Source organism: Zea mays, chromosome 9 (genome assembly GCF_902167145.1).
Source record: "Zea mays cultivar B73 chromosome 9, Zm-B73-REFERENCE-NAM-5.0, whole genome shotgun sequence".
Taxonomy (NCBI): domain Eukaryota; kingdom Viridiplantae; phylum Streptophyta; class Magnoliopsida; order Poales; family Poaceae; genus Zea; species Zea mays.
The window spans coordinates 123,476,635-123,490,042 of record NC_050104.1 but is presented as its reverse complement, the minus strand read 5'-3'; positions in this window follow the sequence as shown (position 1 = coordinate 123,490,042).

Here is a 13,408-nt window from a genome sequence, read left to right as displayed (position 1 = left end):
CTCTCGGCTGGCTTGGTTGCTTTGTTCGGTGTAGGCCCTCGCCCTTGGGGAGCCGTATTCCAGGTCAGTGGGCAAGATAGCTTCAGCCCCGTAGACCAGGAAAAACGGCGTGAAGCCCGTGGCACGACTCGGCGTCGTCCTTAGGCTCCAGACCACCGAGGGGAGTTCCTTCATCCATCGCCTGCCGAACTTGTTGAGGTCGTTGTAGATCCGAGGCTTGAGCCCTTGTAGAATCATGCCGTTGGCACGCTCTACCTGCCCATTCGACATGGGATGAGCCACGGCGGCCCAGTCCACCCGGATATGGTGATCTTCGCAAAAATCCAAGAATTTTTTGCCGGTGAACTGGGTGCCGTTGTCGGTGATGATGGAGTTCGGGACCCCGAAGCGATGGATGATGTTGGTGAAGAATGCCACCGCCTACTCGGACCTGATGCTGTTCAGGGGTCGGACCTCGATCCACTTGGAGAATTTGTCGATGGCGACCAGCAGGTGCGTGTAGCCCCCGGGCGCCTTCTGCAAGGGACCGACGAGGTCCAGACCCCATACAGCGAAGGGCCAGGTGATGGGTATTGTCTGCAGAGCCTGAGCGGGCAGGTGTGTCCGCTTCGCATAGAATTGGCACCCTTCGCAGGTGCGGACAATTCTAGTGGCGTCAGCCACCGCCGTTGGCCAGTAGAAGCCTTGCCGGAAGGCATTTCCAACAAGGGCTCGGGGTGCTGCGTGGTGGCCGCAAGCCCCCGAGTGTACTTCTTGCAGCAGTTCCCGACCTTCGGCGATGGGGATGCATCGCTGGAGGATGCCCGAGGGGCTGCGATGGTAGAGTTCCTCTTCGTCGCCCAGCAAGACGAATGACTTGGCGCGTCGCGCTACCCGCCGAGCCTCGACATGGTCGAGGGGTAGCTCTCCTCGATGGAGATATTGCAGGTATGGGGCCTGCCAATCTTGGTCTGGCGTGGCCCCGCTCTGCCCTTCCTCGACATTCAACGCCCCGCCCTCGGGGGCCGAGGGTACCTCGGGCTGAGCCGAGGGTACCTTGGGCTGAGCCGAGGATACCTCAGGCTGAGCCGAGGGTACCTCGGGCTGAGCCGAGGGTACCTCAGGCTCGGGCGTGTCGTCGAGCTTGACGGAGGGTTGATGCAGATCCCGGGAGAAGACGTCCGGGGGGACTGTCGTTCGCCCCGAGGCTATCTTGGCCAGCTCGTCTGCGGTTTCGTTGTAGCGCCGAGCGATGTGGTTGAGCTCGAGCCCGAAGAACTTGTCTTCCAGGCGCCGAACCTCGTCGCAGTAGGCCTCCATCTTCGGGTCGCGGCAGTGGGAGTTCTTCATGACTTGGTCGATGATGAGCCGCGAATCACCGCGGGCGTCGAGGCGTCTGACCCCTAGCTCGATGGCGATCCGCAATCCGTTGACCAGAGCTTCGTACTCGGCCACATTGTTGGACGCCGGGAAGTGGAGGCGCAGCACGTAGCGCAAGTGCTTTCCGAGGGGCGAGATGAAGAGAAGGCCCGCACCGGCCCCCGTCTTCATCAGCGACCCGTCGAAAAACATGGTCCAGAGCTCCGGTTGGATCGGAGTCGTTGGTAGTTGGGTGTCGACCCATTCAGCCACGAAATCCGCCAACACTTGGGACTTGATGGCCTTCCGAGGGGCGAACGAGATCGTTTCGCCCATGATCTCCACTGCCCACTTTGCGATCCTGCCCGAGGCCTCTCGGCATTGGATGATCTCCCCCAGGGGGAAGGATGACACCACAGTTACCGGATGGGACTCGAAGTAGTGTCGTAGCTTCCGCCTTGTCAGGATCACAGCATACAGCAGCTTTTGAACTTGTGGGTAGCGGATCTTAGTCTCGGACAGCACTTCGCTGATGAAGTAGACCGGCCTCTGAACGGGCAATGTATGCCCTTCCTCCTGCCTTTCGACCACAATCGCGGCGCTAACCACCTGAGTGGTCGCGGCGACGTAGACCAAGAGGGTTTCTCCGTCCGCCGGCGGCACCAAGGCTGGCGCCTTTGTAAGGAGCGCCTTCAGGTTGCCGAGGGCTTCCTCGGCCTCAGGGGTCCAAACGAAACACTCGGCCTTCCTTAAGAGGCGGTACAGAGGCAGACCTCTTTCGCCGAGGCGTGAGATGAAGCGGCTCAGGGCCGCGAGGCATCCCATGACCCTCTGTACCCCTTTTAAGTCCTTGATGGGCCCCATGCTGGTGATGGCCGCAATCTTCTCCGGGTTGGCCTCGATGCCTCGCTCAGAGACGATGAACCCTAGGAGCATGCCTCGGGGCACCCCGAAGACACACTTCTCAGGATTAAGCTTGACTCCTTTCGCCTTGAGACACCGGAATGTCACTTCAAGGTCGGAGAGGAGGTTGGGAGCCTTCCGTGTCTTGACCACGATGTCATCGACGTAGGCCTCGACTGTGCGACCGATGTGTTCGCCGAACACATGGTTCATGCACCGCTGGTACGTCGCGCCTGCATTCCTCAGGCCGAACGGCATGGTGACGTAGCAGTACATGCCGAACGGCGTGATGAAAGAAGTCACGAGCTGGTCGGACTCTTTCATCCGGATCTGGTGATACCCCGAGTAGGCATCGAGGAAGGACAGGGTTTCGCACCCAGCAGTGGAATCCACGATTTGGTCGATGCGAGGCAGAGGGTAGGGAACCTTCGGACATGCTTTGTTGAGACCAGTGTAGTCTACACACATCCGCCATTTCCCCCCTTTCTTCCTCACAAGCACAGGGTTGGCAAGCCATTCGGGATGGAATACCTCTTTGATGAACCCTGCCGCCATTAGCTTGTGGATCTCTTCGCCAATCGCTCTGCGCTTCTCCTCGTCGAATCGGCGCAGAGGCTGCCTGACGGGTCGGGCTCCGGCCCGAATATCCAGCGAGTGCTCGGCAACATCCCTCGGTATGCCGGGCATGTCCGAGGGACTCCACGCAAAGACGTCGGCGTTTGCGCGGAGAAAGTCGACGAGCACTGCTTCCTATTTGGGGTCGAGCCCGGAACCGATCCGGATCTGCTTGGTGGTGTCGCCGCTGGGGTCTAGGGGGACGGCCTTGACCGTCTCCGCTGGCTCGAAGTTGCCGGCATGGCGCTTCACGTCTGGGACCTCCTTGGAGAGGTTCTCCAGGTCGGCGATGAGGGCCTCGGACTCGGCGAGGGCCTCGGCGTACTCCACGCACTCCACGTCGCATTCGAACGCGTGTTTGTACGTGGGGCCGACGGTGATGACCCCGTTGGGGCCCGACATCTTGAGCTTCAGGTAGGTGTAGTTGGGGACGGCCATGAACTTCGCGTAGCATGGCCTCCCTAGCACGGCGTGGTAGGTTCCTCGGAACCCGACCACTTCGAACGTCAGGGTCTCCCTTCGGAAGTTGGAGGGTGTCCCGAAGCAGACTGGGAGGTCGAGTCGCCCGAGGGGCTGGACGCGCTTCCCAGGGATAATCCCGTGGAAGGGCGCAGCGCCTGCTCGGACGGAGGACGGATCGACGCGCAGAAGCTTGAGGGTCTCGCCGTAGATGATGTTGAGGCAGCTGCCCCCGTCCATCAGGACCTTGGTGAGCCTGACATCGCCGACAACGGGGTCGACGACGAGCGGGTATTTCCCCGGGCTCGGCACATGGTCGGGGTGGTCGGCCCGGTCGAAAGTGATGGGCTTGTCGGACCAGTCTAGGTAGACTGGCCCCGCCACCTTCACCGAGCAGACCTCCCGGCGCTCTTGCTTGCGGTGCCGAGCCGAGGTATTCGCCGCATGCCCTCCATAGATCATGAAGCAGTCGCGGACCTCGGGGAACCCCCCTGCTGGGTGTTCTTCGTTCTTGTCGTCGTCGTGGGCCCTGCCACCCTCGGCGGGTGGCCCGGCCCTGTGGAAATGACGCCGAAGCATAACGCACTCCTCGAGGGTGTGCTTGACGGGCCCCTGATGGTAGGGGCACGGCTCCTTGAGCATCTTGTCGAAGAGGTTTGCACCTCCGGGGGGCTTCCGAGGGTTCTTATACTCGGCGGCGGCGACAAGGTCCGCGTCTGCGGCGTCGCGTTTCGATTGCGACTTCTTCTTGCCTTTCTTCTTGGCGCCGCGCGGAGCAGACGTCTCGGGAGCTTCTTCCGACGGGCGGCCCTGGGGCTGCTTGTCCTTTCGGAAGATAGCCTCGACCGCCTCCTGGCCGGAGGCGAACTTGGTGGCGATGTCCATCAGCTCGCTCGCCCTGGTGGGGGTTTTGCGACCCAGCTTGCTCACCAGGTCGCGGCAAGTGGTGCCGGCGAGGAACGCGCCGATGACATCCGAGTCGGTGATGTTGGGCAGCTCAGTGCGCTGCTTCGAGAATCGCCGGATGTAGTCCCGGAGCGACTCCCCCGGCTGTTGCCGGCAGCTTCGAAGGTCCCAGGAGTTCCCAGGGCGCACGTATGTGCCCTGGAAATTGCCAGCGAAGGCTTGGACCAAGTCGTCCCAGTTGGAAATCTGCCCCGGAGGCAGGTGCTCCAACCAGGCGCGAGCAGTGTCGGAGAGGAACAGGGGGAGGTTGCGGATGTCGAGGTTGTCGTCGTCCGTTCCGCCCAGTTGGCAGGCAAGGCGGTAGTCCGCGAGCCACAGTTCCGGTCTCGTTTCCCCCGAGTACTTTGTGATAGTAGTCGGGGGTCGGAACCGGGTCGGGAATGGCGCCCGTCGGATGGCCCGACTGAAGGCCTGCGGACCGGGTGGTTCGGGCGAAGGACTCCGATCCTCCCCGCTGTCGTAGCGCCCCCCACGCCTGGGGTGGTAGCCTCGGCGCACCCTTTCGTCGAGGTGAGCCCGACGGTCGCGTCGATGGTGCTCGTTGCCGAGGTGGCCCGGGGCCGCAGGCGCGGTGTTGCGCGTGCGCCCGGTGTAGACCGAGGCCTCCCGCATGAATCGGGAAGTCGCGGCATGAGGTTCCGAGGGATATCCTTGCCTCCGGGATGCAGTGCTCTCGGCCCGCCGGGCCGCAGCGCCTTCCAGGAGATTCTTGAGTTCTCCCTGTATTCGCCGCCCCTCGGTGGTTGACGGCTCCGGCATCGCGCGGATGAGCATCGCTGCGGTCGCCAGGTTCTGACCGACCCCGCTGGATGCGGGCGGCGGCCTGATCCTGACGTCGTTGGCGACGCGGTGCTGGAGACCTTGGGGCAGATGACGTATTTCTACGGCCAGGGGTTGGCCCACCCATGCCTGTCCGGCGTCCCGACGGATCGGTTCAAGCGCCCCTGTTCCCTCGTTGAGCCCGGCCTGCGCCTCGCGGACTTGCTCGAGTTGTGGGTCGTAACCCCCCGCCGGAGCGGGGACCACAGCTAGCTCCCGTGGGATGTCGGCGCGAGGCACCGGCCTAGGGAGATCACCATCCTCCGGCATGCCAAGATGGTTGCCTTCGGTGGGATCCCCTAGCTCGATGTGGAAACATTCGCGGCTTGGGCCGCAGCTCTCGTCACCGAGGCTGCGGCTTCCGTCGGAACGGTCGGATAGACCGTAGTCACATGCGGTCATGAAGTCCCGCATGGCACTGGGGTTGCCATGTCCGGAGAAATCCCAACCGATGCTGGGATCGTCATCTTCCTCGGACCCGGAGGGCCCGTAGGTCGAGACGTCCGTCAGTCGGTCCCAAGGCGACCGCATACAGAACCTCAGTGGGGTTGCACTCGCCTCAATGAGAGCGCCCGCCAAAACGAGGTCGTTTGGCGGGTTGAGGCCGAGTCGAAATGACGCAAGATGGGAGTTAGTCGTTACCTTTTGGTCGACGTGGAGCGACGTAGTCACATCGGGGACTGGTTGCACCGTCATCTCTGGTTCGAGGGCGACGTCCTGCAGGCTTTCCGCGAGCGCGCCGGCGTCGTCTTCTTGCTCGGGGTCAGCGTGCCGTGGGGGGACGGCGCTTGCCTCCGTCTCGAACGCGAGGTCGACGTCCGGCGTGCCTTCCGTCGGGGCGTCGGGGGCGTCGATTCGCTCGACGGCCGGCGAAGCGTGGCCTCCCGTCTGGCCTTGACGGCCCCGCCTCCTCCTCCGTTGGCGGGGGAGAGAACGGAGCGAGCCCGAATGTTGCTCTTCCACCACGCGGGGTAGACGTCGTCGATTCCGCCGCCGGCGGGCGGGTTGTCGGCCGCCATTGTCGTAGTCGCGCGGCGGTGGAAGAAGTGTCATGTCGTAGCTGCCGTCGAAGGACATGAACTCAAGAGTCCCGAAACGAAGCACCGTCCCGGGCCGGAGAGGTTGCTGGAGACTGCCCATCTGGAGCTTGACGGGGAGCTGTTCGTCAGCACGCAGCATGCCCCCTACCTGGCGCGCCAACTGTCGGCGTTTCGAGACAGGGGGGTCCCTAAGCCGACGAGTGAGTGTGCTGCGTGCCCCAGCCCAGATGGGTCGAGCGCGTGGGCGAGCGCGAAGGGGGGAGAGGCGAGGCGGCCGGAGCCGAGCGTGAGAGAGGTGGAAGTCCCGCGGCCTTCGTGTTCGTCCCGCGCCCAGGTCAGGTGCGCTTGCAGTAGGGGGGTTACAAGCGTCCACGCGGGTGAGGGAAGCGAGCGGCCCCAAGAGAGCGCCTGTCCCGTCCTCGGTCCCGCGCGGCCAACCTTCTCTGAGAAGGCCCTGGTCCTTCCTTTTATAGTCGTAAGGAGAGGATCCAGGTGTACAATGGGGATGTAGCAGAGTGCTACGTGTCTAGCGGAGGAAGAGCTAGCGCCCTAGGTACATGCCAATGTGGCAGCCGGAGAGATCTGGGCACCCTGCTGGCGTGATGTCGTGGCTGTTGGAGGTGCGGCGGAGCCTGATGGAGGGACAGCTGTTGGAGCGGTCGAGTCCCTGCTGACGTTGTCCTGCTTCCGTAAGAGAGCTAGGGGCCGCCGTCGTCATAGAGCTTGTGGAGCGCCATCATTGCCTCTCTGGCGGAGCTGGCCGGATGAGACGCCGGTCTTGTTCTCCGTGACCCGAGTCGATTCGGGGTGGGATGATGATGGCGCCTCTTGTTGACGTGGAGGTCTGTGCCCTAGGCAGGGCGACGTAGGGTTTCCTCCGAAGCCGAGGTTGAGTCTGCCTTCTGTTGCCGTGGCCGAGCCCGAGCCAAGGGGTCGGTCGAGGCGGAAGTCGTTCGGCCGAGGCCAGGGCGGAGTCTGAGCCCTGGGGTCGGGCGAGGCGGAGTTTCGTCGTCTTCCGGGTCTTAGCCCGAGTCCGAGCCCTGGGGTCGGGCGGAGCGGAGTTCGCCGTCTTCCGGGTCTTAGCCCGAGTCCGAGCCCTGGGGTCGGGCGGAGCGGAGTTCGCCGTCTTCCGGGTCCTAGCCCGAGTCCGAGCCCTGGGGTCGGGCGGAGCGGAGTTCGCCGTCTTCCGGGTCTTAGCCCGAGTCCGAGCCCTGGGGTCGGGCGGAGCGGAGTTCGCCGTCTTCCGGGTCTTAGCCCGAGTCCGAGCCCTGGGGTCGGGCGGAGCGGAGTTCGCCGTCTTCCGGGTCTTAGCCCGAGTCCGAGCCCTGGGGTCGGGCGGGGCGGAGTTCGCCGTGGCGCCTTTGGCGAGGCCTGACTGACTGTCAGACTTACTCTGTCGAGTGGCGCTGCAGTCGGAGTGGCGCAGGCGGCGCTGTCCTTCTGTCAGACTGGCCAGTGGAGCGGTGGAGTGACGGCGGTCACCTCGGCTCTGCCGGAGGCGCGTGTCAGGATAGAGGTGTCAGGCCTCCTGTGCGTTAAATGCCCCTGCAATTTGGTCAGTCGGTGTGGTGATTTAGTCAAGGTTGCTTCTGAGCGAAGCCAAGGCCTTGGGCGAGCCGGTGATGTGTCCGCCATAAAAAGGGGGCCTCGGGCGAGACGGAAGTCTCTCGAGATCGGCTGCCTTCGGCCGAGGCTAGGCTCGGGTGAAGCGTGATCGAGTCACTCGTGTGGACTGATCCCTGACTTAATCATGCCCATCAGGCCTTTGCAGCTTTATGCTGATGGGGGTTACCAGCTGAGAATTAGGCGTCTTGAGGGTACCCCTAATTATGGTCCCCGACAGATATATAGTCCAACATATGTAATATATAGTCTATTAATAAGCTATGGAGTATTGAAGTTACACATGTGATGTATAGTTTGTTACTTTAATATAAATTTAGACATTATTTCAATGATCTTGACATGAAGATGTGTTCAAACAAAAATGTGATGTACTACAAAGTTGTAGAACTCTACGAGCTCTATAATTCTTTATACAAACTTTATCTTCATCTTAGTCCATATGCAAATGTTATGATTTTATAAAACTATTATATAGAGAAATAAAAAACGGGTACCCAAGCCTAGAAACCCGTATCTGACCCGAATATCTGGATATTTAGTGTGTAGTTTTGGCTTCGAATCTGATCTGAAACTAAATCTACATTATCCGAGTACTACTCGTATCCGTTTAGGGTATAAAAGTATTTGTACATGTATCCTAAAAAATGGATATTCATACTATCTATATTTGATATCGGCCTAGTATATCTGACCCGTTTTCACCGCTAGTAAAGATAGGGGATGTCAGGACCACTTAGTTGGATGGTCGAGGCTGCGGGTGCCAAGTGGAGTCAAGTGGGGACAAAGACATATGACTCAAGTAAGGGGACAACAGGGGAATATTTGTAATTTTGCAACCCACATGTGTTGCCTCTTTGCTATTATACATATGTGCCTATGATTTGTGGGTCCCTTTGTGTCTATGATCTGTGGGCCCGATGACATAGTAGTGAAGCACACTACCGGTGATGTGAAATTGCAAACACCTCAATAACAGGAATGAGTGGCGGGAGAATATAAATTGATCTACTAAAAGGTCTATTGGAGCTAGTTGTTTTACCTAAATTGTTGATATGAGGTCTAGTAGATAGTATTGTTAGAGCATCTCCACTAGTTTCCAAAAAACACTCTAAGTTTAATTTAGGGTGTTAGGCTATCCGCACCAACATTCGCTACAATTCCCCCAACGCAAATATAGAGAGCATTGGTCTGCAGTGGTGTGTGCTACCTGTTCCGGTATGGCTCCCATACAAAGCGTAAGCTATTTCCTTCGCTACCGGCTTTGTTCACACACAATTTATATATGGTAGCTTGAAAAAGAATATGATAGATAGACTAAGATGAATATAATATGTGGTAGTTGATATAGAAGGAATATATAAAGGAATATGAATGCAGAGGACCGTGATATAGAGTAAGGAATATTGTTGACTAGACTGTAAATAGTGGTATAGAGTAATGATGTGGAGAAATTTGTACTACAGATAGGCTTAGTAACAAAAAATCATGCTCCAATAGTTTTTTGAATGAGGTCCCTAAATGTACTAACTTACTAAATATCCCTATTTAGTCCATAAACTTGGGGAGTTGTTTCGCACTCCCAATAGCCTGTTTTGCTCACCAATCACACCATGAAAATCTCTTTGTTTGCCATTAAAGCACTCGTGCACAAAAATGATTTAAACTAAAAATGATAAATTTAATTTAAAAATATTTAATAACCTAAAAATTGAAAATTGTTGTAGACTAAGATTATTTTTGTTCCTAATATATATTTAACAACTTGCTAAATTAGAGTTTAGTCCTCTTAGCGATTCTCCTGTCATCGGTATTGTATGTTTCTTGGGCTGAACCGTATGGAAAATTTCTCCACTGGCTTTTGGTGGACAAGCAAATTGGTTGGTCTTCCTGTTTGCTCATCTCTTGACATAACAATCATACTAACAACAAAAGGGTCAACTAGGAATATATCATTCATCTTTTTGCACAATTAAATAGCTAATTTATTTACATGTTATATGGTGACATCTACATAAATTAGCTATCTAATTTTATAAAAATTGAGTGACATGTTTAAAATTAATTTATTAAAGCATGCAACGTACCACTTCATACTACGATCTCTTTCCATCCCAAAAATTAAGTTGCTATCTCTTTTGACCTATCAAGTAAGGATCTCCATCCATAAGCATAGAACGAATGGAGACTCTCCCGAAAGCAAAAGTACCAAATGACTCCTTACACTATCTCCAGCATCTTAATCATCTACATTTCTCATTTTAATTTCCTCTCGACAAATAGTATCGTCTACAATTCAAAACTGTGTTTTGCACGACCATATTCGTTGATGCACGATCAGCTAACCGTAGCCTAAATTCTTCGAGTTGCGCTCATTGACTAATGGGGTGTTTATGTTTTTTACTAAAGTTTAGTGCATGTGTACATTGGATTATCAATTATGAGTATCAAATATAGTATAACTATAAAACTAATTACACAGATGAATACTAAAAATGATACAAATTATTCTAATTAATCTATGATAAGCAAATGTTTGATGTAGTATCACATGAGTGAATCATGGACTAAGTATTATGCATTTTGTTTCTCACTCACGGATTAGCTCGCAATCATATATAATTGTGAAATCTAGGTACTAGCACTACCGAAATCTGGCTCTTTGTCTAGTGCATTTTATCGGGCACTCGACAAAGCATTCTTCGCCGAGTGTCACTCTCGGCGAAATAAGACTCTCGGCAAAGGACCATCAGCAGCCGTCGATAGTTGACGTCCGTTAACTTCGCAGAGTGTCAAGCGTTGACACACGACAAAATATCTTTTTTTCCGAGTGTCACCGGGAAACACTCGACAAACCTATGTTTTGCCCAGTGTCTTTCCTTGACACTCGACAAAGTATATTTGGTTTTTTTCTTTTTTCCCCAAACTTTTTGAGGTGTGTTTCTACAGTATATGGACCTATATGTTCAATTTCGGCACAATTATAAAAGTGTTGCTATAACTATCAGATTTCATTTGTTTTATTGAATTTCTTCAGATAATTTAGATTTGAACTACAAGTCACTCGAAAAATGGAAAACAACGAATGCAAAAATGACATTCATGTTATTTAGCACAAGTTAATCTATTTCAGGAATAGACCGGAATTTTCGAACACTGTTCATACAAAACATGACCGCGAACTTGCGATCCGGTTGTTTTAAAATTGTATAAAACACAAACAAAGTCAGAAAATCATGAAACTTGTCGACATGTCATGATATCGTATGTAGAGACTAATAAAAATTTGAGATTGTTTCATGAAAGTTGTCACACGCTATGTGTAGAAACCTAGCCCGTCTACATTGAAGTTCTATGATTTCATGTAAAGGACACCTAGGCATCGATGTTTATGATAATATCTTATGTTTGTTTGGACGGAATATTCAAAACAAATAAAAAGGGGTCCCTGATCACTTTGACGAACATTGCACTCAACAAAGGGTGCCTTTGCTGAGTGCAATGGTCATAGAACTCGGTAGAAAAAAATACATAGATATCGGGAAACTTGCTTTACCGCGTGCTATGGACAAGACACTCAACAAATTAGGCTCCTTTGTCGAGTGCTTGGCACTCGACATTGGAACTGCGACTGGGCCTCACGGAAGCTTTCTTTGCCGAGTGCCACCAAGCGAGGAACTCGGACACTCAGCAAAGGCTCTATCATCGTCACAATGTCTTTTCTTTGTCGTGTACCAGTTGGCACTCGGTAAAGACGTTACTGAGTGCCCGATAGAAAGTACTCGGCAAAGAGACCGTTGCCGACGTTTGGTTCACTAAGGGCTATTTGCTGCCTTTTGGACTTGACAAAGAAACCGTCTCCAGTAGTGTCTCCCGGGAGGCGGGATTTATGTTCTTTTCCCAGAGCTATGTGGGACATCATGGACGGTCCAGTCTGGTGATCTAAAATGGACGGTTTGCCAAGTCCACAGAGAAGTCTTTAAGATCTTCCACGACGCACGCATGCTTTAAGGTTAGTTAGTGTTTGGTCCGAAAAAGAATCAACAATTAGGAAACTAGAACTAAAATTATTAAAGGACAAATCGGGAGGTATGCATGTTCTTCTTCTATATGTGTGTTGAGCCTGAGTTTGGCCTTTTAGGCTTTATTAGGAGGCTCACAGTCTAGCTAAGGAGTTGTATTGATGTGCTCATAAATATTATGTTCGATCGTCAAAAAATCATGCTCCAACTGTTTCTTGAATGAGATCCCTAAATGTACTAACTTACTAAATATCCCTATTTACTCCATAAACTTGGGGAGTTGTTTTGCACTCCCAATAGCCTGTTTTGCTCACCAATCACACCATGAATATCCCTATTTAAAAATATTTAATAACCTAAAAATTGAAAACTGTTGTAGACTAAGGTTATTTTTGTTCCTAACATATATTTAACAACTTGCTAAATTAGAGTTTAGTCCTCTTAGCGATTCTCCTATCATCGATATTGTATGTTTCTTGGGCTGAACTGCATGGAAAATTTCTCCACGGGCTTTTGGTGGACAAGCAAATTGGTTGGTCTTCCTGTTTGCTCATCTCTTGACATAACAATCATACTAACAACAAAAGGGTCAACTAGAAATATATCATTCAACTTTTTGCACAATTAGATAGCTAATTTATTTGGATGTTATATGGTAATATCTAAATAAATTAGCTATCTAATTTTATAAAAATTGAGTGACATATTTAAAATTAATTTATTAAAGCATGCAATGTACCACTTCATACTACGATCTCTTTCCATCCCAAAAATTAAGTTGCTATCTCTTTTGACCTATCAAGTAAGGATCTCCATCCATAAGCATAGAACAAATGGAGACTCTCCTGAAAGCAAAAGTATCAAATGACTCCTAAGACTATCTCCAGCATCTTAATCTACATTTCTCATTTTAATTTCCTCTCGACAAACAGTATTGTCTACAATGCAAAACCGTGTTTTGCACGACCTTATTCGTTGATGCACGATCAGCTAACCGTAGCCTAAATTCTTCGAGTTGCGCTCATTGACTAATGGGGTGTTTGGTTTTTTACTAAAGCTTAGTGCATGTGTACGTTGGATTATGAATCATGAGCATCAAATATAGTATAACTACAAAACTAATTATACATGTGAAGACTAAAAATGATATAAATTATTCTAATTAATCTATGACAAGCAAATGTTTGATGTAGTATCACATGAGTGAGTCAAGGACTAAGTATTATGCATTTTGTTTCTCACTCACGGATTAGCTCGCAATCATCATAGTGAAATCTAGCTACTGGCACTATCGAAATCTAGCTCTTTGCCGAGTGCACTTTATCGAGCACTCGACAAAGCATTCTTTATCGAGTGCCAGTCTTGGCGAAATAAGACTCTCGACAAAGACCTTGTTTACCGAGGGAGAAACACTCGGCGTAAAAAGACACTCGGCAAAGAAGACTTTGCTGAGTGTCAAACCCTCAGCGAAATGCGACCCTCGGCAAAGGACCGTCAGCAGCCATCTATAGTTGATGGCTATTAACTTCGCGAGTGTCAGGCGTTGACACACGACAAAATATCTTTTTTGTCGAGTGTCACTGGGCAAACACTTGGTAAACCTATGTTTTGCCGAGTGTCTTT